This window comes from Rhipicephalus microplus, chromosome 8 (assembly GCF_043290135.1).
Source record: "Rhipicephalus microplus isolate Deutch F79 chromosome 8, USDA_Rmic, whole genome shotgun sequence".
In the NCBI taxonomy this organism is placed as follows: Eukaryota; Metazoa; Arthropoda; class Arachnida; order Ixodida; family Ixodidae; genus Rhipicephalus; species Rhipicephalus microplus.
Genome location: NC_134707.1, coordinates 61,874,909 through 61,885,593, shown reverse-complemented (window position 1 = coordinate 61,885,593; position 10,685 = coordinate 61,874,909). Strand labels below are relative to the sequence as shown.

Genomic DNA, 10,685 nt, shown 5'->3' with positions numbered 1-10,685 from the left:
TTCTGCTGTGACTTGTTGATGAATTATCAAGAATCGACTGTATCTGCACTAACACGGGGACTTCGCTGCCACCTCTAGGTCGATTTCATGGCTAATAGTTATTCAGTTTATCTGTGTCTTCGTGGTAAGTCGTAATGGTATTCCAAATGTGCTGTTATTGTTACAGTCAATGGTGAAGCTAAAGTTGTTTCATAAAGCTGGGATTGTCACGCGAGTTGAAGAATGCCTCTTGCGTGCACTATTTAGTTAGTGTGTCATTATGCGGGATACATGCACAAATTCTACGATAACTGTGCATATCCAAGCTTTGTCTTCAGCAGAAAGTACTACACTTGCTGAATTGAAGTGTTTGCTGGGATTCGCAAAATTGTTTTCGAATTTCACTGCGGATGTCGCAGCAATTTCTTTCTCTCAGTGCCATGAAATGCCCCTTCGGATCGGTCGTTCCACCCACAGTGGTTATGGGGCCCGGCTGCTGACCCGAAAATTGCAGGTTCAATCGTGGCTGCAAACAGTTGCGTTTTCAATGGAGGCTAGCTGGAGGCCCGTTTACTTGGATCTAGTCAGACATTCGAGAACCGCACGTGGTCGAAGTATCTGGAGCACTCCACTATGGCGTGCCTCCTAATTGTATTATGGTTTAGCTAGTCAAACTCCATAAATTATTATTAATTACCCTCTCTCGGACTGTGTATTCTCTTGTGCCAGTCTGCCAGATTTGACAGCACCTTTGCATCTGAAAACTTTGACAACAGTTCAGAAATGACACAGACAAAAAGAAGTATTGCAGCAGCACTGAACTTCTGAAATAAATGATAATTAAAATACAAGCACACTTAAATACTGACGACCTGTCGCAAAAGTGGCCAGTTTACATGCGAGGTCAGAAGGCACGATTTTTAATCCTAGAAACGAATACCAGGCATGGAAAATTCCAATCACTTTCATGTGAGCAGCCACAAAGAAGGTTGCTGTGGTCCCAAACCTCATTATCATGCCACGCTATGGAGGGAGAGCTGATGCACTAATCACTTCGTTTCTCACTATATCAATCTTTTTTTTTGTGGCTGTTCACGTGGAAGGGATGAGAATTTTCATGTTTTTTAGGTTATCAGATTCAGAATGGTTCCTCCAGATGATGTGTGCTAAGTCCTCACATGCATTAGCCTGTTGTCAGCTATTAAGTCTGCTTCAATGTAAAGATATTTAGCTGCTAGTGAAGAACTCTTTTCTTGCCTGTGTCGTTTATACACTGCCTTCAAGATATTAAAGAACTATCACCAACTTGCTCAGCTATCAATTCTGCTACAACACCTTTGCAGCGTAGCTCATTCAGACTTCTGGCTTCTTTCAGCAACGCCTCTAGTCTTGGAATATCCAACGAGGACCAGCAGTCGAATGGAGGAATATTGAAATGGTGATGGCATCACAGATGGTGATGATGGGTGCAGACTGACAGCAAGCTCACCTTTAATGAAGAAGGAGAGAGAAAGGCCCTGCCACAGTCAATCGAGAGCCTGCACTTGTTGACTGATATGTGGGGTTTAACGTCCCAAAACCACTATATGATTATGAGAGACGCCGTAGTGGAGGGCTCTAAAAATCTAGACCACCTGGGGTTCTTTAACGTGCACCCAAATCTGAGTACACGGGCCTACAACATTTCCGCCTCAATCGGAAATGCAGCCGCCGCAGCCGGGATTCGAACCCGCGCCCTGCGGGTCAGCAGCCGAGTACCTTAGCCACTAGACCACCGCGGCGGGTAGCCCGCACTTGTCATCGTCAGTGATAGCGCACTGTGCTCATGGAGGTTTCAAGATCTGAAGGCTTTGAAGTTATGACAGTGCTGTGACCTTTCCAATGCAACCTGTGCCTACAGACGATTGTATATTGAAATAGTCTTCTCGCGTTTTACATTGACACAGCCTAAGGAATAGTGCCGATTCTGCGAGCACACACTTGCTTGCAGTGGTCTTTTTCAGCAAATAATTAGCAAATAAATGAGTCGGAAGCTCGCATCTATTGGTAGATTGCATGGTGTTGTGTCAGATTTCTTGCTCTATTTTCGATAAAATTAATTTTGCCATTCTTTAAACCCGCAATCCTGCTTTGCAATCCTTTCATCCCTCTTGACTAGCCTCAGCTGGTCTCCGAGTGCAGTACTGGACTGCATTGCCTTCCACATAAATCTGCTGATATTCTCTTCCTGCCCTTCGGTGCTAGCTGTACATTCCCATGTGCTGTGGTTCGGTGTCAGTGTGCTCTCACTCCGCTGGCATATGTATTGGTATTCTGTGGGGTAATACGTATGTAATCTGTGGATGTTTGTGTGTCTGTATGATGCCAACGCCGCAGAATCCACGGCCGAAAGGTACTTGTGTGGTACTGGGTGGAGCCTCAGCTATTCTCAGTAATATTGCAGGATCGCCTTTTAACTGTGATCGATGGTCGTTAGGTTCTCCACGGTGTTAGACTGAAGCGTGCAGAACTTTAGCATTGAGAAGCCGAAGCTAGATCGCATTCATTGTTTCGCCTCTTTGGCGAAACTGTGACTTTTTTTCTCGAATACTAACCACCTGTGATATATTTTAGCAGTCCATTGTACAATTTTATGTGCGGTACTTCTTGTAGGAAGTTTTCTTATGCAGAAGTGATACACTCAAACCCCGATATAACAATCCAGGATATAACAAATTATAGGTGATAAGGAAGTAGATGAAAAATAGTCTTGCCATAGATATAGTGTTAGGAATAAACCTGCATAACGAATGTTTAGATATAACAAATTTATTTTTGTATAAGATGCAACTTTGTTATAATGAGGTCTGGGGTATGAGACAAGGGGGCATTAGATTTATGCGGCATGCATAAAACATGACGAGTTAAGCTATTAATTCATCCACTTTTCTCTTGTGGTGACAGGCACCGTCACATAAAAGCACAGCCTCATGTGATGCACCAGAATGCCTTTAAAGTGCCTGCTGTGATAACGTGATTTTTTGATATTGAGGTTCTCCCCACCACAAACATAGGCTCCATAAAAACCACCCACCACCACTTGGCCAATGCGGTGGGCGCACTGTGAGAAACCAGCCCTTTCAATGGTCAACTAAGGTCAACACATCCTTTGTTTTGTAAAATGGTGGCTAACTTCAGAGGAATACCTTCGAGCTTTCCAAACTCTGTATATTTACAAATCACCCCATGCCCCATAGAAACGAGGAAAAAGGCAAGGGCAAGAGATTTTTGGCTCACGCGCCTGTCATCTTTGTAGAGGAAGCATTGACTTAGATTTAGGTGCATATGTGAAAGGACCACATGTGGCAGAAATTTCTGTACCCTTTCATTCCGACGTCCCTCATGGTTATCTGGTTTTCGGACATCAAACCCCAACAATCATATTGTATACTTGACTTAATTGGTTGTTTCTGACAAGGTGCATTGCAGTATTTTCAGTCACCCTGTAGATGCTGATGCCTCCTTACTTTCAATGGATAGGGTTCAGGCATACTTGTTCCCAGTTCAACTAGTGAAATAGGGCTTTAATGATTATTACGTTCTTGGATGCTTTATATCATGCTGCAATCAGGTTGCATTGCTGGCACAATCAACTGCAGTTCTTCAAGGGAACCGTTTTGTGCAGCGTGACCAGCCTACATTTTGTGAGAAGGGCATGTCCAAAGCAACAAACGCTAACATGACATCGATAGTTGGATGGAAATATGTCTGATCAAGAACAGACAAAGACAAAACAAGACATTTCGGCCCCTGTACGGAAAGCTTGTTCACAGCGAAGAAAAAATAAAACGAAAAGTTGGCCCCGTATCTGCATTTAACCTGCAAATGTCGTCGAAAGACGATACTCTTAAGTGTGGAGAGAGTGAAAAAAACATTTATTTTATGTCCTGCTCAAGAAAATCGGTGAATGGTATTCTGGAGTGCTGCGTTAGAGTGCCTCGAGCGTGCAGCGGAGGCGAACGAGCGCATCGAGTCACGTCACACGTGAGACATGAGTGCCATCTGGCAGTTTTTTTTCAAAAACAAAGCGCGTAGCTCTGAGACGGGTGTGCGCGCTCATCTCAGAGGTGATAAGGTGTAGAACATAAGGCGACGGGTAGGTGCCACCACCGTCTTGCTTTAGCAAAGCGCTGGAAACACCCGCCTTTCCGTGCAAGCGTAGCATGGTCAGCGCAGCATGATAAGCGCTACGGTCCTTAAAATTACTTATGTATGCCTTTTCTAGTAAAAGGCGCACATGCAGAATATATACGTGTTGTTATGGTGCCCCAGATATGCGCAATAATTGCTTTTTAATCGACAATCGCACAAATATGAACGCTGAAGCTTAAGCAACATAGGTGGGCGATGCGGATGAGGTCGGCCGTTTCGAATACTCGATGTTGTTAAGAATGGACTGACAAATAGACAGACATACCAAAAATTTTGCGTCGAAGGTCCCCAAGAAAGACTATCGTCTTTAAAACGGTGCACCTATCCAGGCCCTGTTTGCAAATCTGCTCTGTGTTGAGGTACTGTGGCAGAGATGATTTGCCCCTCGCATGCACTTGTTTAAAATTTGGGCAGCTGTACAAACAAAATGACATATGATCAGAGGGCATAGATGCATATAATTACTGCATGTAAACTGGCATTCACAAAATTTTCTGCTTTCCAGAGGTTCTTGCATCATTTTATAGTCTTAATAACAGTGAAGTTTAGGTTCTGTGTATTTATATGTGGTGCATACCACAGCCCGAGATATGAAGGTACACACAACACGTGAGAATACAGAGTCCTAAACTCTGTTACAGCTGAAATAGGTTGCCAGTTGCGGCATAGTATAATAGCTATGCAAGCTGTTGAAGACTGCAAACTTCTCCAAGCACACACCACTGCCAAAAGGTGCAACTTGCAGATTTCAAGAGAGGTTGTGCTTCATTTAAAATGAACTGATACAAATTATTTTACGGAGCTTTGCTGGTCATGCACCTTCAGAGTGTGTGATGGCTACCATTTTTTTAGGGCTAAAGTTTCTAACAGCGACACCAGTTCGTCCCTCGTAGCTTTGTAGTACTGCGTAACAAGTATAACATTTCTACCTCCAAGGTGGTGCCGGTGAGAGATTACTTCTGTGCGTTGTTGAATAATAAAAGATAGTGCTCAATGTACATGCCAATGGCCGCTAAGGGGGAATGAGAGACAGGAGAATTAGGCTTTTAGTTAACGAGCACGCTGCGAATTTTTTTATTGTTCAACAACGCACAGAAGACGAGAAAGGGTTGCTACGTTACACTCGCTGGGCGTAACCTCCTAGGTTTTAGAAAGGTTTCGCGAGGTTGGGCCGCAGTGCCATGAATACAGTGAACTAGTATATACCATGAACTCGAGGTGGTTAAAGGTGGGAAGTAGACACGAAGCGCAAGTGATAAGAAAGTGTGCGTGTGCCTCGTCTCGTTCAGTCCTTGGAATGTCCGCTGGATGAGGGCGCTTCTATATGAAAAATATATCATGAAAAGATGCGAGATGGTGGTACTTGGAGTGTTGAATAGGTGGACGAACGGACACACTGACAGATGCATGGACGGACGTACGGATGGCTGCACGGACGGATGGACGCAGGAGCGGATGCATGGACGAAAGCAGGGACGGACGCACAGATGAACGTGCGGACGCACGAACAGACGCACGCACAGGCGGCCATACAGACGCACGCATGGATGGACGGATGCAAGAACGAATGGACGAACGGATGCTTCGCCCCACTATCCATCATTCACTCCGTGGATATGCTGCCATTTTTTATGGCTCCATATATGTAATCTACATATCATGTATTGTTTATAACACCAAGTGTTATTGGTTGAAAGGCATAATTCAAAAAGCATCTAGCTAGCTCAAACAGCAAAGGTGTTTGAGCTAGTCGCAATGTCTGACCCTATCGAAAAATACTTCGGTGCGTCGTTTCCTGGCAACCCTTCGCCTTGCGCAATTTGGTGTGACGTCATGTCGAACCGTGCGTGTTTGTGTGCGCGATGTAAACACAGTTGCTGCCATGGGTCGCCACAAGAAGGTACGCACTCCCGAGGAGAAGGCCGCGTTTTGCGAGGCGAGACTCGCCGCTATGCGAGAGAGGCAACGGCAACGACAGGCCGACCCCGAATATGCAGCCAGAGCTCTCGAGAACAAGCGGCGTCGACGATCCCGATTATGCTAGGCGTGTGCGAGAACGGATCACTGCGTACCAACGGATGCGGCGCCAGGACCCAGTCATTAGGGAAGCAGAGTGCGAGCGACGCCGAGCCCGTGACCACACGCCGGTAAGTTCAACCACAATGTAGGAAAACGGGAGACTAACCGGCCTCGTTGTGCTTGTCGCGGCACTCCGTTGCAGCAACTGCGCACTCAGATAAAAAACAAAATGCTGCTAACGCGAAATTGTCAGCCTCGCCTTGTCAGATGAAGTTTGTTGCGCTTAGAAATCCGCAAAGCCTCAGCCTTGATTCGAGGCACCGACTCCACCGAGCTCGGCGGTAGCCGCCTTTTGTTGCATTTTACAAAACCCTGTGTTACAAAACCCTGCGAACAATGTGGTTTGCACCGCTCATCATCGGTACGCAAACGCGTAATTTTGTTTTTACTGCGCGAACAGGCGAAACAGGCGCGCGGGAAACGTGGTACTGTGCAAGAAAACAAAAATATAAATAAGTGCAAAGTTTTTTTTTCCATGGACGGCTTCTCATTCTTTAGTTTTGTAATAAGCGATGTTTTATTAGTCCGAGCTAGGCAACTCCGAAGATTTAAAAATAAAAATGCTTCGCGCGCGCGACTGAGGCGGGTGATTTGAAATCGGTTGTGTAGATAGGTCTTCTCTGGTGGCTCATGCAGCCGTTCTCTGACAGCACTGCTAAGTCGCCGAGTGTATCAGGGCATAGAGTTTCATACAGTATTATTGTATAAATTTCTATGGTATCAAGGAGTGCGCCCGATCGAGCCTCGGCAAGACATGGGGTGGGTAACCCGCAAAAGTGCGAACCGCCGAAGAAGTGGCCGCTTATCACGAGGCTCAACGTGCTGCGAAACGGGAGAGAAATCGCTGGCTCAGAAGGCACCCGCCCTACTCGGCCGAACCGGCTGCAGCGTACCGATCCGGAATGCGCTGGACGAGCGAAGGCCACGGAAACGGCGAGAAAGCGATTACTACTCGAAGACCCAGACATCAGGGCGGCTGAAAATAAAGGTCGTCGGGTCTGTGCTTTAGTGGAGGCTGCCGGCGTCAGGTTTGAGTTTGGGTTAACTTTCGTTGGAGCAACGAGGCGTTGGTTGGAGTTTGGCCGTTCGTGCAATGTGTGTGATATATGGCCGTTGCGCCTAAACTTTGCGCTATTTAGCGAAAGCTCCCGAGTTTTTTTTTTTTTTTTTGAGAAATGAACTACCTGACGTACTACAATGTTCAAGTGTTGGGCATGTTCGTGGTTCTTGTATCCTTTGGCAGCGTTTAGCGCGATCGCGTCGCTTGGGGCCTCTTCGACGCATGTTTCTTGCGAATTTGCTTGCAGGAAAATTCGCGTGGATTGCTGGAGAATGCTGAGCGGGAAATGCTCTTCAAATGGAGAACTGCCGCCGATTCGAAGGTCGTGGCTTCGCGTAAGCATTATTTCCAGATCAGAAAAGCAAGAAATCGTGTCCCTTATGCTTGAATGTTTTTTTTTTTTGGGGGGGGGGGGGCTTATCTTCCGCAGTGGTTATAGTGCTTTACTGCGCTGACAAAGGTCGCGGGTTCGAATCTCTGTCACATTCTCGATGGAGGTAAAGATGCTGGGAGCCTGTGTACTTAGATTTAGGCGCATATTGTTAAAGAAGCCCAGTTGGTCAAAGTTTCCAATGCCCGACACTACAGCGTCCCTCATGATCGTATTGTCCCGACGTCAAGGCAGAGGCCGTAATGCACCGACAAAGAAAGCAGCAGGTTGGCCTTTTTAAAACTGCATGCCAGAGCATTCTCCTTTCCCTTTCTGGCTTCTGTACAGTGCATATATGCTTCGTCATACTCATAGCATGCATGTGGCCAATGTTGTTTTGTGGATGTTAAGCCAAAACAATTATTTTATTCTGTTCATTGGACTCATTTAAGTGCGTCTGACAAATGGCATTGCAGTATTTCTCAGTCACTGTGTAGATGCTGACACATTCTTATACTTAATGCTGGTCATGAAGCACCCCTTTGGATTGTTAAAAAATACATCCTGCAAAAAGCCGCCATTGCTACGAACTGTTGAGCCAAATATTACAGCCGTGCGTGCCACATTTATAGGCTATAAGCGGGGCGTGAAGTTGCTGTTTCACCTTGTCTCGTCAAGCTGCGGTAGCATGTCAGCTTCGCATTGCTATGTGCCTCAACGTCGTGGGTTCGAGCCTCACTCGCTCATAATTCTTTTCCTTTTCTTGTGCTTTTTCTTGTTGCAGTGCTTGTTTACGATCAGGTAATGACCGCAATTTTCAAAATTAATTAAGAAGCCTGATTTTGGCCCAATACGAGGGTGCATATGCGCTAGCGTTGAGCGTGCATCGCGGAGTGTGCCAGCCTCCAAGCATCCTGCCACACTGGTACATTAATTATATCTGGCACTGGGATAGTGCCACCGGGTTTTCCAATAGAGTATGCCGTAATAAGTGCATGCGTTGTGTCACCTGTGAAAGTGAGGAAACTTGAACGTATTTGTTGACTCATGCAATGCCGATGCTGTTGATGCTCCACCAGTGGCACATTGCGCAGATGATTCACTGCTGCAGAATCCTACACAAAAAGCCTGCGATGTAGCCAGCTATATTGCCAACATATGGTGACAGCCAAGGATTGTGCTCAGCCTACCCTTAGAGTTAATTAATTTGTTGGGAATCTCGCAAAAATGCAGGCGATTCCCAATTACACCTAACTGCCTATTTTCTAGTAATGCAAGCAAAAAACTTGATGCAACTTTGGGGTACCTTCTCGTGAAATGTCTTCTTTGAAGACCTTCTTAGTCAGCTTGAGCACTTCTCACCGCTACAGACAGTCATTGTTTAAAACTAAAGAAAACAAACAATGGCCCACCAACAGCGAACAAGTGGTCGCACGGTCACTTCCGGGACAAAACAGCAACGCCACCCGCACGCGCTTGTAGCGCCATTTTGTTCCCTCGAGTGGAGACACCGAACCAGACGGCACAGCTGCTGTAGCGCAGCGATAAGCAGCTAACCGGAACTATGAGTTGACAGCAGCAACCGTCAGCACCACCACGTTATGAAGAAAGAAAACCACATAACATTGAAGCGAGGTGATGTAATGCAGTGGGAGCATGACGTAATGTGAAGCACAGTGAATGGCGCTGTGCAGTGAAGTGAGTTGAGGAGAAATGAGTCGGGCACATATAGCGATCGCTGGACCTCCAGTCCTACCATAGTTTTACGAAACATTATTTTGCCTATGTATTTTTAGAAGGCATACAACTCATTTCAAAATGTTTGTTCTGCCAAGTGCAACGGGTGGTTTGTGGCCCCTTTAAAGGATAAGGTTCAGGCATATTTGTTTCCAGTTCAGCTTGTGAAAATTACTTTTACAGCTTCATCATCATCATCATCAGCCTGACTACGTCCACTGCAGGACAAAGGCCTCTCCCATGTTCCGCCAGTTAACCCGGTCCTGTGCTTGCTGCTGCCAATTTATACCCGCAAACTTCTTAATCTCGTCTGCCCACCTAACATTCTGTCTCCCCCTAACCCGCTTCCCTTCTCTGGGAATCCAGTTAGTTACCCTTAATGACCAGTGGTTATCCTGTCTACGCGCTACATGCCCGGCTGATGTCCATTTCCTCTTATTTATTTCAACTATGATATCCTTAACCCCCGTTTGTCCTCTAATCCACTGTGCTCTCTTCTTGTCTTTTAAGGTTACACCTACCATTTTTCTTTCCATTGCTCGCTGCGTCGCCTCAATTTAAGCTGAACCCTCTTTGTAAGTCTCCAGGTTTCTGCTCCGTAGCTAAGTACCGGCAAGATACAGCTGTTATATACCTTCCTCTTGAGGGATAGTGGAATTTTACAGCTTATTACAATCTTACTCTTCATTTACATATATATATATATATATATATATATATATATATATATATATATATATATATATATATATATATAGGCAGGCATGGTGGCGAAAATGGCCGTAGCGTTGCAATAAGTCAAGTAGATCCTCCAAGAGAACGGTAACAACGGAAGTGTTTAATTCGACAGTTTCGGCCAGAGTCTGGCCTTCATCAGGAGTCATGGTACATTCTGTTTGCGCTCACATTTATAGTATTTTGGGTAAAAAATGAGAGGGAAGGAACGAAAAAAAAAAAAAAACAGAAAGAAAGAAAGAGTTTGAAAAACGAGAGAGGAAAGGATATCCAGAAAGTTCCAGGTTCCACTGTGCTTCGCGAGTGGCGTCGTCAGTGTGTATTTTCTTAGTATTGCGTTCAGTGCAGTTTGGTGGCGGTCCCTTTATTGTAGACGGGGCCTGGCTAAGGTAAGGGCTTGCGTGTCGCGAAAAATGCTTTTTTTATTATTATTTTTTATTTTTTATTTTTTAAAGACCGTCACTAATTCGGCGTCGGGGACAGCGTTCCGAGGCTCCAGGAAGTCGGCGCGGGAGAAAATGTTTCTTAAGGCGC

At 45.6% G+C, this 10,685-nt stretch overlaps 2 protein-coding genes across 2 annotated transcripts in view; one reads left to right on the top strand and one right to left on the bottom strand.

Annotated features, from left to right (window-relative positions):
• LOC119164514 (uncharacterized) overlaps nt 1-1,470 on the top strand; it is a 232,378-nt gene extending 230,908 nt beyond the window's left edge. Inside the window, exon 6 of the mRNA XM_075871964.1 lies at nt 1,355-1,470. The gene's annotated coding sequence lies outside the window, so the exon portion shown is untranslated. The remainder of the gene's footprint in view (nt 1-1,354) is intronic.
• The window catches only part of LOC142769089 (uncharacterized), a 146,566-nt gene that overhangs the window by 87,103 nt on the left and 48,778 nt on the right, over nt 1-10,685 (bottom strand). The gene's annotated exons all lie outside the window — the stretch shown is intronic.